General features: G+C 38.0%; 1 protein-coding gene across 6 annotated transcripts in view; it reads right to left on the bottom strand.

The window, feature by feature from the left end:
• The window catches only part of LOC131677051 (homeobox protein prospero-like), a 247,251-nt gene that overhangs the window by 210,348 nt on the left and 20,108 nt on the right, over positions 1–16,795 (bottom strand). For 3 of the 6 annotated variants that reach the window (XM_058956571.1, XM_058956575.1, XM_058956576.1), the window contains exon 1: positions 2,588–4,985. The exons of 1 other annotated variant lie outside the window; for it this stretch is intronic. The gene's annotated coding sequence lies outside the window, so the exon portion shown is untranslated. Of the gene's footprint in view, positions 1–1,501; positions 4,986–16,795 lie in introns of those variants that run through there. 2 more of the 6 variants (XM_058956572.1, XM_058956574.1) reach the window with 2 other exon arrangements.

Raw genomic sequence — 16,795 nt, 5'->3', positions numbered from 1 at the left:
AACCAAACTTCTTAATTTGACTTTGCATCTGTGGTTGTAAATGAGCTGTCAGAAATCTTAATAGAAATGTGAAGACGGTTCTATATTAATTCTTCATTTTTAAACATTGAAATGGCATCTGTTAGATTGCTCGTGTTTCTGAATATTCAATAATTTATCAAACACATTAAATTTAAGCATTTTTGAAAAAAATCAACGATTTTCATCAATTTCAGGCTACGCCAAATTTTCCAGCAATCAGTGCAATGTTAGTGCTATAGTTACAAACAGGAATATTTTTCTTCGTTCCAAAACAGTGGAAATATTTGTAATAAGTTAAAAAATGAGCGAGTAGCGGATTTATCAGCGCGCAAGGTATCGAACAAAGGGTTTGCAATAATAAATCAAGGTTTTGAGTGTATACATAATTATTTCATCAAACATGGTTGGGTATTTTTCCATTGGGTCACCACCGTATAATAACCTAAAATTTTCTACTATTCGCTCCTAGAGGAGCTACTGTTTGGAAATAGCTTTAAACAAAGAAAAACTAAATTTAGGGGTTATATATGATGTGCTGCGATGAAAGAATGTTTGGTATTATTTCTTCCGAAAGTATACTTCCGAAAATAAGAACTCTCGACTTAGTTCATAGTGATTTGAGTATAAAACCCAAAATAAACGTTTTGAAATATTTGTATCCTTGAGCACATATTCAATTGGCCATCCAAAAGTGAATAAAGAGGCAGTTCTGATCAAGATCGTTTTAGTCCCAATCAAGATGAACTCTTTTGACACAGTTTTTATGCTTTTCACCGCCAGCGACATTAAAATTTTGTCAAAAAATTTTGGTACTGTTGAAACCCAACAAATAGATTCACGTTCCCTTCGAGGTGATTTACCTTAAGATTTACGTGTTCAGTCGGCCAAAATCCATAGAAAATTTAGATACGAAAACAAATCTTTTCTTTCGTTTTGTTATCTAGTGTATTAAAATCCTTGTGTAAAAAAACGAATTGAGAAAAAACCCACTGAGAATAAAGTCAAAATTTGATGAGGCACACTAAATCTTTTACAACATAAGCGAATCAAATAATCAAGAACAATGATGGAACAGAAATGTGATATGAAATGGAATAAAGTAATAAAAAACATGATAATAGTCTTTATTAAATGACTACAGAAAAAATTGAAACAATAATTAAATCTAACAAAAAAAAATACACTACAACATAAACCAGTGATCCAATCCAGCGCAACCAACTCCCTAACACTGAGCGGGTTGATGCTCTTAGAAACGCAAGCCAAAATTTCCCTAATCACATTTGACCTAGACAATTTTGATGTTCGTCAGCCAAAAGAACGTTCTCGTGCTGCACTATCTTAAGAAACCAAAACCAAAAAGCAGAACCAAGTGTCCTTTCCTATCCCGAAACAAATCAGTGTGAAAATCAATCGCTTAATTCAATAGTTTTGATAGGTTAGTGTTTTGTTGTTTTTTTTCTTTTGAATGATACATCACCATATGCGAAACCGTCCACACACACAGAGTCTGTTCTTGTTTGTTTGACTTTGTTTGGTTTTTTTCTTCTCTCGATTCTCTTGCTTTGTTACTACGGGACGGGATACTATGCAACAGTTCACACATTCAGTTTTTCCGCTTATTTCGCATGCTGACTGACTGCTGCTCTTGAAGCACACCCCTCACACACATGCGGCCCGTTTCGTTTTTTTTTCTTTTTTTCTCCTCCGCTTCCGCTGCAATGCCACACACCGGAGTAGTAGCAGTAGCAGTACCAGCTTCCTAATACGTGCCGATCTTCCTTTTCTTCTTCCGCTTTTCCTCTGCTCTGTGGCGGCAATTCGCCTCATTCGAGGCGAAACGGTGCGAACACTGCCGGCAGCCACCCCTCCTCCCCCCGCTTACGATGGGAACGAAGACGCGGATGACGACGACGACGACGATAACGGCGACGACGACGTTTACGCGGGGTTCTACGGTAGCCGCTACTAGCCGTTACGTTACGGAAGTTACCGACCGACCGAGGATGGGAACAAATGCCACGTGTTGTAGTGGGCTTTGCTTTTTTTTGTTGTTGCTGTCGCTGTCGCTATTTTTGCTTTAGTATCTCTCCTGTCTCGTGAACGGGATTGTGAGGGGTCTTTTGGGGATGAGGATTAAAACATTGAGGCCTCTAATTGATAGTGATTAGAGAGAGATAGAAATTAAAAAGAAATGGCTACCAGTTGATTGGCGCAAATGGTAGACATTTATTTGTCAGTTTCGGGAGCGGGTCGATTTGGAATTTATTTTTTATAAAGTTTGAAAGGATGTCTTTTGCGAAAAGTCGGTCAGATTAGGTAAAAGAGGCGAGGGATTTGGCACTCACACGCGGTTGCAACCAGAATCTTGCTCGTTTTACCCCGGGAATAGTGGTCGGTTATGCTTTGTGCCTTTTTTCGTACTATCAAGGATTGGAAGAGGACTTCCCGCGTGAGATACGCGAGTTGAAGGGGTTTGGGTTGGATTGGTGGGAAAAATCTGTGCTGAGCTAGTTGGTTGGTTGGTATTTTTTTTTGTTATTTTGCACACATGTGACACACGTACCGGGGGTGGTTTAGAGGATTTTTTATTTGGTTTGATATGCACCGTTTGTGCGACTGTTTTTTGCTCGCTGTCCTCTTCAGCCTTTTTTACACACTTTCACTTCATGGCAGAGCAGTTTCACTTTCAGTTTGTGATTTTTCAAGTTTTGTTTTGCACTCTTTACGGTCAAATATTTCTAGTAGTTTATGTTTTGCTATTCTGGCGGGGAGCGAGTATTCCAATGTTCGTTCTTTTTTTTCGGGGATTCACACACACACACTTTCACTTGTTTTCACTTGAACGTAGTCTATTTTCTTTTTTGGTAGGTTGTTGTCTGAATCGGGTAAGTCGATCTCGGGGGGAACTTGGAATGAATTCGTCATCCGGGTGCGATGGCGAAGTTCCTCGTTTCCACGCGGGTAGTTCCCTTAGTTTTAGCGTTCGTCAGGGACTTAGTCTACATACGGTTTGCTGCCGCACATTTCAATTATTATTGGTTAGCAGCGTCCTTCGCGTCGCTTAATTTCACTATTTAGTGTTTTTCTCACCTTTTTTCACACACTTAAACTATGAACGTTTTTCTTTGTCGGTTTATTCTGAACTGTTGTTTTTGTTGTTTTTTTTTATAGCTGTCGTTTGTCTTCCTCAGTAGTTGTTCGGTTAGCTCAAACTTAAAATACTTCACTCAGACTTTTCGTCAATTTTTTTACGCGTTTGTGACGTTTTCGAAAATTTTCACTCTCACTGGTCTTCTGTGGTCTTGGTCGTGGTTTTTTTTGCAGTAGTAAAAAATGTAACAAACTAAACTTCGGGGCGTGACACTGCTACTGCACTTGGGTGCATTTTGCATTTACTTCTTTCGGGGGGAATAATTTTATTATTGTTTTTTCTCTCTTCTTTAAGATATTTGTATTATCATTTTTTTTTGTTATTGTTTTAACTATTTAGCTTCTATAGTTCAATGTACGATCGTGGCTCCGCAGGCCATCAATCGTCATTGTAGTTGTCTGACCATTTTAAGGTTTCACATAATTTTTCACTCATTTCTTTCGGATGACATTTTGCAACAAATTGACCAGCTTGCGTATTTTTTTCATGTTGACGCCTGGTTCGGGATTCTTGTGTCAGCATCTTCTTCAGAGTCAAACTATTTGCTTCTGTTCGTCTACGGTTAATGAAACAAGATGTTCTATGATATATTGATCGGTTTTCCTGGAGAACATTTCACACACACTAGATATAGTCGTTTATTATTTGGTTCGTATGATCAGTTTGTTTGTGGAACTAAAAGTCAACTAAAAAACTTGTTCAAAGCAAGAACACCATTTCGCTTGGTGGGAACACTGATTCGCGAGGTTCGACCGCGTAGTTGGACTGTCGCAGGCCGTTCGTGGTTATATCCATTGGATTCAGCAGACTGGCGGCCACCGATCGTTGTTGGTTGATGGCCATGATCTTGGATTGATGACGTTTTTGTTTTTGCGCGCAACACTTTATTTTATTTTTTCACCACTTAATCCTCGGCTTTAGATTTTTTTTCTGTTGTTCAGCGATCATTTCATTTTCTTTTTTTTTTTTTTCTCAAACACGGTTTTGATCCATCTCTCGCATTTACTGATGTGAGGCTGAGTGCAGATTGAGCTGTTGATCTTAAATTTTTTTCTGAGCTTCTGGAATCAACACGATTTTATTTTCACGAAACTGTGCTGTTCGATATTATTCGAATTAATCACGATACTCGAATCCGGTTTTTCATTATTTTTTTCTCCTTAAAATTTTCGATAGATTTTGACGTTCTTGTTCAAGGATCTAAGAAATATACGCTTTTTAGGTCCGAACCGTAAGAGAGTCGAGTTAGATGTGCTGCCCGACTTTCTCTGAAGCTATGATAATACGTAAGGATAACTCCTTGGTATCTAACCGACCAAACAACACGAGGGAAACGATTGTAGGAAACTAAAACGGCCCCAGGAACTCGGTCCGAACCGGGGTGGGATTGGAGAGGGCAGGAGTACTCTCGGCCTTTACTGCTGCTTTGCTGGATATCACGCCGGGTGTGTGGGTAAATATTTATTAAGAGAAGAAAATTACACTAAATTTTATATAGAGAAAATTTCTCGAAGGGGTGGTTTTTCCGTTGCCGATTTTCCAAGTTAAAGAATATATAATAATATATAAGAGGGGTAACTTGAGACGATAGTCCGATTTTCTCTTGTGCTTCTCTGCGCTTCTGCTCCTTGCTCTTGCCTTTCGGTCACTTTGTATCTAACTATAGCTATACACACTAAAATATATACACATCTGTGTAAAAGTCTATAAAGTCGGAATTATTTTTGTTATTATTCTTTCTTCTTTTTTTTTTCTATATGCGCGCGTGTGACCGAAGATGTTTTTAATTTTGCAGCAATCTCGTCCGACTTTTGGCTAACGACTGACGACTTGAGAATATGGGGAGCGCCAACTTTCCTTCCTTACAATTTGCGCCTCACACTCAGGCCGACTATTCGCTCTCTTTCTCTTACTCTTTCTCTCGGCTAGAACCGCTCGCTTATCACAATCAAACTCCTACAGATGGAAAACGCGCGCGCTGCTGCCGTCCTACCCACACACACATACAAAACTCTCACACCCCCCGACACCCCGCACAGGACACTACCGAACGCACACTAGTACAGCTCCAGACAAGCTCACCGCGAAGAAACGGCTGTCCACCCGAGCGCGTCATATCCCAAAAGCTTAACGACTACGACGTTCACCACCCACCACCGGAAAATCCCATTCCCATCCGATTTCGGGTGGTGGTGTCTTGAATCATGCTCGCTCACTCTCTGCTTCTCTTCACCCACACGCTTACATAACCCATTCTGGCCCACACTCGCACACACCAACTCAACTACCACCACACCTGCGTGGAAAACTTTCACCCGTGTCCATTCACCACCTCCGCACAATCACACCTCCTCCCCCCCCCATAACTCGAACAGCAGCACGTAATAGCGCGTACAGAGAGAAAACCCCTGCCACCAACCTTCAACGACACCAAATTTAGGGGCGCTCATGCGCCTTGAAACCCGAATCCGACCACCACTTTCTAAACGCACGACGACCGGTTTTCTCCCTCCACCACTATTTTCACCGCATTATGTAGACTATCTCTCTAACACATCGCACCCGGTCACCGTGGCCACCACTCCACCCCTTCCCTAGTTTACCCATCGCATACATATTCCACCAACTCCAACACCCAACACAGTCCCGATGCAGCGCCCGCTTCGGACTTCAACCCGAAGCAATTTTCCTTCGGAAAACCGAGAAATTCTCTGCCTCGATCCGAGCATCGCACTTTTCTTAATCTTGTTGTACTTCCGTCCGTCAACATCGGAAAAACCGTTCCCACCATCACCACCTTTACTGTGCTGGTATTAGAGAGACCCTATATATACCGATCGTTCGCTCCTCTACCAACCTACCTAGCACATAATATTAACTTTAATACTATATTGCTATTATTATAATCTCGGCTTCGCCGAACATCCTTCGCTTCTCGGTGGCGGTGGTAAAAAACCAAGAAAGCTCTCCATCCTCCGAAAAAACATGGGAAAACTGCGCAGTTGCACCACATTTGTCCCTTGTTCCCGTCCACCGCGACACACACGACCGACTAGCATCCGGGTCGGGGACGAAACCGAGAGGAAATGCTCTTCTTGGGTAGGAAAACGAAAGTAAACTTTGCTATTCCTTCCGAAAACGCCGTGGACCACGCTGTGCCTCCGACTCGATGACGGTGGAATCTGCAACCTTTCGCGATGCACGGCAGCAGATCAAAACAACAGTCGGGTCTCTGCGGGTACCTGCTTGAGGTTCCTCCGCAGGTGTGTGTCCCTTCTGCACAACAGGAGATGTATGTTCGAGCGGCGGAGGGAATCGGATGCATCGATTGTGATAGTGAAAGTGATGGACGGCAGCCAGATTGCTCGGTATTGATTGTGTGGGGAGCTTGAAGACGGGATGTATCGAATGCGAGTACAGTCATTGATTGTGTTATGATAATATACAAGGCTATGATCTACTCTTGGACGATGAAAAGGGCTTGATAGTTTGTTAACCCATTATAACCCAGGGGTTTCAAAAAGTGAGCCAAATGCAGTGATATCTTCAATTCCACCAAAAAATGTATCAAAGATTATCGTAAAAACAAAATCACAGCTTAAAATGGTTTTGAGAATGAAAATATCTCGCGCCAAATATTTCGTACGCTTAAATAAAAACAACAAATTTTAAGTTGTTTGACATATTTCTTCAGATTTTCTGATAGACAACACTTCTTTTACACCTGTAGGAACGTTTTGTCACATAATGGAATTATTAGCACGAATTCCAACAATAAAATTCAAGTAAATGTATTGCTTACTTTTCAGCCGCCATTTGCCCCAACTATACACGGCTCAAAAATGTAAACAAAATTATAAAAAATGGCAGTTGTCTTGTTTCACAATGAAATATGAGGTGAAATGATCCCATTAGTGCAATAATAAAGCAGCTAGATGTCAAAATTCTGCAGTAAATACGCGTTAAACGATGGATAGTTCTGCGTATGAAATTTCATACGCTAGGATATAATGGGTTAAGATCCGGTCGCTTAGGGTCGCAGTCAGGCAGTTCGAAGCTGCTCACTGCATTCATGTGATGGTTTATTTCGTTACTGGACGCTGTTTACAATGCGGTTGCTTTATAGTTCTAATTAGATGGAGTCGCGTTATACGCAGTGGTTATTGCACTAACCACGTTACCCTCTTGATCTTCTTAAGAACAACCAGTACCAGTGCTGCCTTGGCATGCATGGCACACTGGGCTACACCCTTAATTTTTTTCTGTCGAATCTCAACCTTTGTCGCATCTTTGCTTAGGAAGCCAGGAGCTCCCCGATCACTTTGCCGTTTGTCGCGCCCCAGCTCCTCTCGTTAAACTATGCCAACACCACCACCCTGCTCTTCATTGTTTTCTCCGAAAATGTGTACCTTGTACATTCGAAGATACGACTGAGAAACTGACGTATGCCTATTGGCATCTTTATGCAGAAAATATATATAGAGGGCGCTACCTGCTTGAGGTGGATGTTTTGCGAATGAACTGTCAAATCAATAGAAAATTTTCAAAAGTTTATGGTATTTTTTGCATTTTTTAAGAAAATTGGTCATATTTGTATAAAAAACGCTTTTAATCCACCTAACAGTGTGATGAGACATTTCTTATAACTCTTATCACTCTCTTCGGATATTATATCGTTTGAGAACATTTAGAACTTGATGCTTCGCGATGTTTTTGATAACACATACTACATGGGAAAGTGGCAGGACTCAGAGAATCGCTCAAATCAGCATAGGACAACATCATTGCTAGAAATCTCAAATCAAATCAATGGGAAGCGAAAAAATGGCCCATAAAATAGACATAGCTACGAATTATTGTTAATGCTCTGTTAATAAAATATCTAAATTGTGGTGGGAAAACTGAATTTTTCTAAAGGGGTTATATATTGTACTGAGCCAAAAAAAAATCGCATTTTTTTTTGAATAGATTTAAAGTTTATACTTTACTCAAATTACCAACGCGACTGAGAACTAAGAAATCAACGCTTTTTCTTGAAAAGGGCGATACTAGCAGTGATACCATTCAAAGAAAATCAACAGTGAATATTTCCAGACTTGGTTTTATTTCATATTTAAGAACTATTGTGTTTTTTGACATCCTAGATTGCATGATTCAGTGATCGAAACCCAAAACTTCATAAAGTATTGAAATTATTAAATTAAAATTTGTTTTTGCTATTGAAATTGACAAAATGATAGTATCGTCCCTTTGGCGATTGTTTACTTTTTCGGTCCCACCTATCAGCATTGAAGTATCGTTCTTACGTTTTTTACAATAACTACCGTTCTACACCACCGATTTCGTCCGGGTTTTTTTCAATAGCGATCATTGTTACTATTTACAGCTGGTATCAGCTTGATAATCCTCAAAAAATACGAAAATGACAGTTTCGCTTCTAAACTGCTAGCAAAAAAAGTATCGCCCTGTTTGTTTGCATGGAACGTGGAGGGCGAAACTTTAAATAAACAAACAAAAATACATAATTGGTTGCGTTTCAAAGCCCTCATTCGCATGTATGAAAAAAGCCTTATGTTTACATTTGTAAGTATCGCCATTTTCACAAAAAAGGGTTGAAATGAAATCACGCTATCTCTGAAGTGCATGCGTGCATAGTTCCAAATTTTACTTCGACATCGACTTTTTCTAAAGGTGACTTCCCAGTAGTATCCTTGATTTGAATTATTATCGCTAATCCTAATGCCAAAGAACAAATAAAAACCTCTCGAAAACTAACCGTTTGGGAAAATCATCATCATTACTGGAATTTTCTTTTTCACGCAACTTTTCGATAACCTTCCGTCACTTGCGTTAATGCACTGTGTGCACAGTGCTCTGAAAATCTAGCGAAATCGTCTTAGGGCACCAGCGGGTCTAATTCAGAGCTATCTGCGCGGCGAGTAAAGTAAAGAATACTAAAAATTAATTTCTATTCCATAATTTTCAGTTCAGAAATTCGAGAGATCGTGCTCACCGCAAGCCATGAAAAATAGACTACGTGGTGAAGCGATGGTCACTATTTATTAAAAAATCACGGTTAAATAAAAAAAATTATACCATTAAAAAATTTCAAATAGTTTATAATTTTCACAAACTTATTAAGAAAAATTGTTTAATAATCTTTCGTAATATTGTGTAAGAAGAAAACTGAAAATTTCAGTATTTTCTCTATCTGCAACATATTAACCCTTAAGTATACCAATTAATTGGTATACGAATTGCAATAGGTTCGCCAAATTTTGGAAGAAGTCTATAAAAAAACCCCTTGAAAATTACCTAAAAATTGTTGTAGTTCGATACAATAAAAAATCCCCAAAAATGAAATGTATCTATTAATGTGAAACACAGTGAATAATACATACAATAAAGACCCATTTTTATCAGTCTCATGGTGTATTTTAGGCCGACAAAATGGGGACATTGACTAAATCGAGCATTTTTTTTTCTTTATAATAAACTGAAGCTGTTAAAATATTCTTCCCGTCCCTTGATGTAGTCTGATAACTATTTCTGATTATGATGAACTTTTTATTTTTGCATATTTCCATCTTCATGATAAGGAAAACATGCTCAAGAAAGGATTTACTCGAATTCAGTCTTGTTCGTCTGCTAGAGCCCATCAAACATATTTGGCTGATAAAATCAGGGTTTCAATGTATTATAATAGATATTAAGTATTCGAAGAAGTTTCTTGTGAACGAGTGTAGAACGACTTTGTTTCTACTTAATTGAAGTCAGCGGCGTAGCCAGTAATTCGGTTTGGTGGGGGTTTGGTGGGGGTTTGGTGAAAATCGATCATACTGTCCAAACGGCATAATTCCGTAATTTTTGAAGTTTTAAAATTATGCAGAATTAATTTTTCAGAAAATAGTAACAGAGTTCGTGTCTTTGGCGAATTTGTTGAGACTTTATTGTAGTCATGAATATTAACCTGAGAAAAATCACCATAAATACTTCTTGGACGATATACCGTCAAAATTATTTTATCAAATGATGCGCTGTTTAACGTTTGTAAAACTCATCGAAGATACTAAACCTCCGAAGTTGGCGGTTTCAAAATGATGCTATCTTGACCTTAAATTACTGCTTTTACACATTTGTCCTATACATATAATTGGTCATACAACAAAAATCAAATGCTCATCAAAATCGATCAGAACCTGCTAGAATCGAATGGAAGTCGTTATTTTTCATAAATTTCTCTCTACATTCGGAAAGTGTTATCCTCGTTATTAATCATATTACGTTTTCGTCTCAACTCGACGCATTCCCAAAAAAACCTGTTTTAATCCACCTAGTGGTGCAATTGTGCTTGTCTCATTTGTCCAGACTACGATTCCATGGCTGGTTATGTTCAATACAATGGTGGAAATGAATATTACATGTTCAGTACGATTTGCACATACATACAATGGATCGACAGCCACGATCTTGAGATACTATGTGATACTGAAACATCGCTTGAAACCAGCGGCGGATCATGGAGAAAGGTCCGGGAGGTCCAGATCCTGCCGAAAATTTTCAACTTGTTAAGAAATTTTAAACTAGTTTTAATTTTAAAGTAGCAACCCCTCACTGCATACTCCCTCCGGGCCGGTATGATTGACGATTTTTAGAGTGATTGCATAACCTTTCTATATGAGAAAGACAAAAATGTGCCAAAGTCCAAAAAAAGTCAATTTTTGTCAAACATCTCAATGTTTCATGCATTTTAAAGTCGTTTGGCATCAAAAATACAAATTTGATTCTGAAAATTTTTCATTTCAGTTTATATGGGAATTTGCTGTGTGATTGCACTCTTCAACTCGTAACTCCGGAACCGGATGTCCAATCAATAAAAAATTCAATAGCAGCCGATGGGAAGGTTGTACCTTTCATTTGAGAGGTCACATTTTTTCCACATACACACATACATACACACACAGACATTTTCCGATCTCGACGAACTCAGTCGATTGGCATATGACACTCGGCCCTCCGGGTCGGGATTAGATTGACGAATTTTAGAGTGAATGAGAAAGGCAAGAACTTTTTTAGCAATTGTTGAAAGTTATGCATTTTTTTGGTGAGCAGTTCTATGTTTCATAGACATTAAATCAATTTTAACTTCTCTTCCTATTAAATAAAAAATTACAAAAACGAGATCAATTTGAAAATAAATCTGAGGACTATGATTGATTACAGAACTCTGTAATTTTCTATTGGAATGTTTTCAGGCAGGAATTTGATATTGATGCTATTAGACAACTGTGAAATCAAGACCAATAGATCAGTTACATATCAGGACCCCATTCCGACAATTTATCAAAAGTCATCATGATGTTTACAACAACAGGTTATCAATCTACGGATCAGATAATTGTTATTGTAATATTGAATTAAATCAGTCTGCATCAATAAATTTTCAACTTCAATCCAATATTTTTTTTGGTTGTGGGGGGGGGGGGGGGTGGGGAGCGTTGTATGGTGTTACACCCCAAAACCTTCTCTGGGCTACGCCGTTGCTTGGAGTTATTTATTTCGCTTTTCATTTTCCGATATGTTTCAGATCGATCCGATGATCATTAGTTAGAAAAATTGCAGTCAGAAGGTTCGCACAAATGAACATTTTTGTACTGATAAGTTATCAAGTTCCTTCCAGACAACTTGGAAGTGTTCGGTGATTATTTCTAGCGGTTGTAGATAGAAAAATGAAATACAAAATTCGATTTGTCGAAATAATGTTTGGCTTATTTCAATGGATTATTTCTATATTGAACAATAAATAGGCGATAAAGAGTAATCCACAAACAACAAGCCATAACTTTTAAAGTATTCAAAATAGATATTTAAAGTCTTTAGTAAAGTTATTCGCAAAAGTAAGAGCTACAAATTTGCTGAAGGCATCATTTCGATATAATCACTTCCAAGAAAATTTGTGAAAATATCTCACTCATAGGGGGATTAATCAGCAAAAGCACAATACCAAAAGAAAGGGCATATTTCCTCCATTAAATTCTCCGAAGATACTATTGACCTAAAATAAGCCGTTTTGGCGTTAATAATAGATTACATGTTTTTGGTCATGTTTCTGGCAATGGGAAATGATAAAAATCTTTCGTCCGCATTTAATGTTAAATATCTCTTTTGATAATAGTTCGATTTCAACAATCTATAGCTTGTTCGAAAGGTATTTGTTAAAGCTGTCTAAAAACATATAAATTGTTAATCTATATTGTCAATTTCGGCAGATAATTCAAACAAACTGCAAAAAACGCCATTTTTACCTATTCAAACATTCATATCTTGGAAACTAAACATCAGAATCAAAAACAAATTAATTGCGTTCATACTGTTTTTTAGTTCTTTCATTTAAAATTGGTTTGGATAAGATCGGTTCAGCCATTGCTGAGAAACACGAATGAGAATTTGTCCGTTACATACACATACACACAGACACACACACACACACAGACATTGTCCCAAATCGTCGAGCTGAGTCGATTGGCATATAAGACTCGGCCCTCCGGGCCTCGGAAAAAATCTTGAAAGTTTGAGCGAATTCTATACATTTCTTTTATAAGAAATGTAAAACTGAAAGTGAAGTGAAAGAAATCTAATTTCCTTCAAGATGGCAATATTGGATATTGTAGCATATTTTTAAATTTTTCTTTCTTAATCGGTATAAACCACTTCGAACAAAGTTGTGTATACTCGAAATGAGAGCTAATTCTTGCCAAACTTATATTTGTTATGCCTTGATGGGTTGTTTAAATATTCTTAACTCGGGCGGTTGTGAAGCACAGAATACACATTTTCGATGATTTTTTTATGTTTAACTTAAGTGTATCTACTAAATCATTAATTTCCAAATCGTTTTTCCAGTCCATTATTCGATGATGATTGATGCGTATTTACGGAAAAACATCAAAAAATTACATCAATTTATTTATCGTACACACAAAAAAATAATGAAATTTAAACGACATGTGAATCAGAACGAATGTAAACATACAAAGATTGAATCAAAACTTTGATTGAAAATTACGTTAAAATCAATGCACTCAATTGGAGAATTAAAAAGCATACAATTTTACACTTTCATTCTTGTAATATTACATGTCATTCATATTACAGCAATATACATGTAAAAATACATTGAAGTCCATTGGTTTTCCGTTTGAAGAAACTGTAATTTTCAATCCACGTGTAGAATTATAATAAAATTCATTGAAGTAAGCACGACAAGTCGTGTGGATTTTGGCAGAACTTAATTTTACATTTATTTTCATGCTCCAAATATGTGCATGAAAATAAACTTAAAATTACAAAATATTTTGTTCTGTGTAGATATGAAAAAAAACACACAAACATCCACCCAGCAAACCACAAATCGTACAACAATGTAGAAGAAGACTCATAATGATGTCCACAAAGAGTCAAAATCGTTACGACAGTCGAATTAAGTCCGCGGAAATTGATTTGTAATCGCATATTACTCGAAACATAATTTGAATACGACCTTTCATTCAAAATCGCATTGATGTTCTAGGTAAATCGTGTTCGATCGGAGCTGGTCGCAGAGCGCTGACAACTTATATTCATATAGCTACAAATATTTAAATCATTTAAAATCGTATTTTTCCATATATATGATCGTATTTTACTTCGACCAATGTCTGATAAACAACATAATAAAGTCACTGTGGTCTTTATTATATGTAGGTGAATAGTCACTAAAAACATAAACATATCTACGACTTCGATATACATCACAATGACTTCAAAAAGTTAGATACGACTTAATACATCACAACATATAAGAAACCCGATTTCGCGAAATTACTTACGACTTATCGCATATCTTTAAAATGAGATTGCTGCATATATGGCGAATTTTTATCGGAATAGCGTTTCTCTACTTGAAGATAAGATATGATTACGAAATATTGTCACTCTTATAAGAATTGAAATAGTTCTGTGTAGTAATTCCTGCCCTACAATCCAAGTGCCTTAAGTTCGAGTCCCATCTTACCATGTGAAGAGAGAATCCCAATGGATTGGGTTGGGTTTGGCTCCGTTCACAATCGGCATTCGTTTTTTCTCCCCAAACTCCGCTTTTATACGTATTTTGTTATGCTGGAGATGATTGATGTGCATATTAACTGTTCCTAGTTTTTGATCTTCTTTACCGACAAATGAGAGTTAATCGTATATGTGTTCCGGAATCGTATACTAGTTATGTGAGATTGTTTCGCATATCCAATCGTAAATATATTTTCTAGAATCGCTTTTATACTAGAGATTATCGCGCTTAACGTGTATATTGTTGTCAGAAATCGTCAATTTCAATAGCTATGTACGTATATCGCCTCCAGTTTGGTACGCATATGCCGATTTTCTGCATTTTATGCGACTTTTTTAGTGGGATATAAGCACGTAGTATTCAGTTGCAACTTGGATATACCATCAAAAAGGCTGGCTGGGCACCTTATCTTGTTTATGCTATTAATCTGTAGATGTCGCAGCAGGTAAATGAGCTTTGCAGCAAATGCCAATCGCAAGACAGATTTTCAAGGAATGCACCTTTTCCTGTCTCGTATCAATTGGAATGAAATCTTGCCACACTTTGATGCAGCGGCTGCAATTGAAATACTGAAATACTCCTAAAATACTCAATCATGGCTGTGAATATCCGCCATGGTCGAATCGTACACTAAAAAGTTTAAATCGGCCAAAAGGTCAGTTCTAAAAAAGTTTTCCAAATACCGAACCGATATGCTAAAGAATCATTATATCTTCTTAAATCATTTTTACAAGAGACTTAATAAGTCTCTCTTCAATTCATACCTTCATCGTATTCAGAGCAACCTTCGTAACAATCCAAAAAAGTTTTGGAATTACGTTAGTGAACAGATGCGTGAGTCAGGTTTGCCCACTTCTATGTCGTTGGATTATTCAGAAGCAACTACATTGCCGGACATCTGTCAATTATTTCGTCAACAATTCACCAATGATACTCTCACAAACGCATTCACCAATGATACTCTTAATAATCAAAAAGTGTCCGCATCAGCCGACAAAGTTCCCCGTAGGACTAGTATTGGACCTCATTTCACGATATCTTCCGAGATTGTACAAACAGTTTGCGCAAAACTCAAGTGTTCTAACACTCCTGGACCTGACGGAATCCCATCATCTATCATTAAAAAATGCTCGTCGTCGCTTTGCCTACCTCTGTCTGTAGTTTTCAATGTGTTGTTAAGTTCCGGAGTGTTTCCTACCATCTAGAAATCTTCTTACGTTTTTCCCGGTTTATAAAAAAGGATCCAAAAGCGATGTTCCCAATTACCGGGGAATCACATCTTTATGTGCACTATCGAAATTATTGGAGCTCGTCGTTCTCGAGTATTTGACACATTGTTGTTTTAACTCCATCTCAGAAACTCAACACGGTTTCATCCCCAGGCGTTCTACTTGCACTATTTTAGTAGCCTTCACCTCGGTTATCGCTCAGGTTGATGCAATATACACCGATCTGTCGGTCGATAAAATCAACCATCAAATTGCGATTGCAAAACTGGAACGTCTCGGTATCTGCGGCAGTTTTCTTGGAATGGCTCCGATCTGTTAAAATCGGGAATCTTTTATCTTCATCCTTCGACATAACGTCCGGCGGACCTCAAGGCAGCCATATCGACTCTTATATCTTCCTTCCATACATAAACGATTTGGATTCATTGATCAAGTGCTTCAAGGTGTCTTATGCCGATGATAATCAGTTATTCCACCTAGTTAAAAGTTACTCTGATGCATTGTTTTTGCATCTCAGCTAGACATTTTTGATGTTTTTGAATGCCTCGAAGTGTTCTGTGATTACGTTTGCAAAAAAACGCTCCGTCGTAACATTCGACTACACCAACTTCCAAAACAAATTAAAAGGAGAAACTACAGTGAAATATTTAGGGGTTCTTTTGGATTCAAAGCTTACATTTAAGGATCTTTTTATCTCGTCAAAGGCTTCGCGTTATCTAGGATTTATTTTTAGGGTTACTAACAACACTGAATCCCTCTGGATAAAGACTCGACACGTCAATCGTTTGTTTACCATTTATCTGTCAGTGTCATTCCAATCGAGCACGAGACCTGTCAATGGCCCTCGTTCCAGAAGGATTCGAAGCGATTTTCTTCGGATTGATGGCTTTTGACAGGTCTCATGCTTGATTGGAATGACACTTACTGATAAATAATAAGAATAAGATAGAGTTGGCGAGTCTTCATCCAGAGAGATTCAGCGTCTTTAAGGGTTACTGAGCATTTCACTAACATACAGTGCTTAAAAACGTTGTACTGCTCGCTAGTTCGTTCCACACTGGAATACACCGCAGTTGTTTGGGCTCCTTTCTACAAGAACAGTATTCAGCGCATCGAGAGCATTCAGCGTAAGTTTGTGTGTTTTGCGCTGTGCCATCTACCTTGGAGCGATCCCTACAATCTCCCCAGATGCAAAGATCGTAGCAACCTCTTGAAACACTGTCTTTGCGCTGTAATTTGACCAAAGCATCTTTTGTCTCTGATCTGTTATTGTCTCCAGAGTCGAAA

Source organism: Topomyia yanbarensis, chromosome 1 (assembly GCF_030247195.1).
Source record: "Topomyia yanbarensis strain Yona2022 chromosome 1, ASM3024719v1, whole genome shotgun sequence".
NCBI lineage: Eukaryota > Metazoa > Arthropoda > Insecta > Diptera > Culicidae > Topomyia > Topomyia yanbarensis.
The sequence above is the reverse complement of the archived record's forward strand: the minus strand, read 5'-3'. Positions and strand labels throughout refer to the sequence as shown.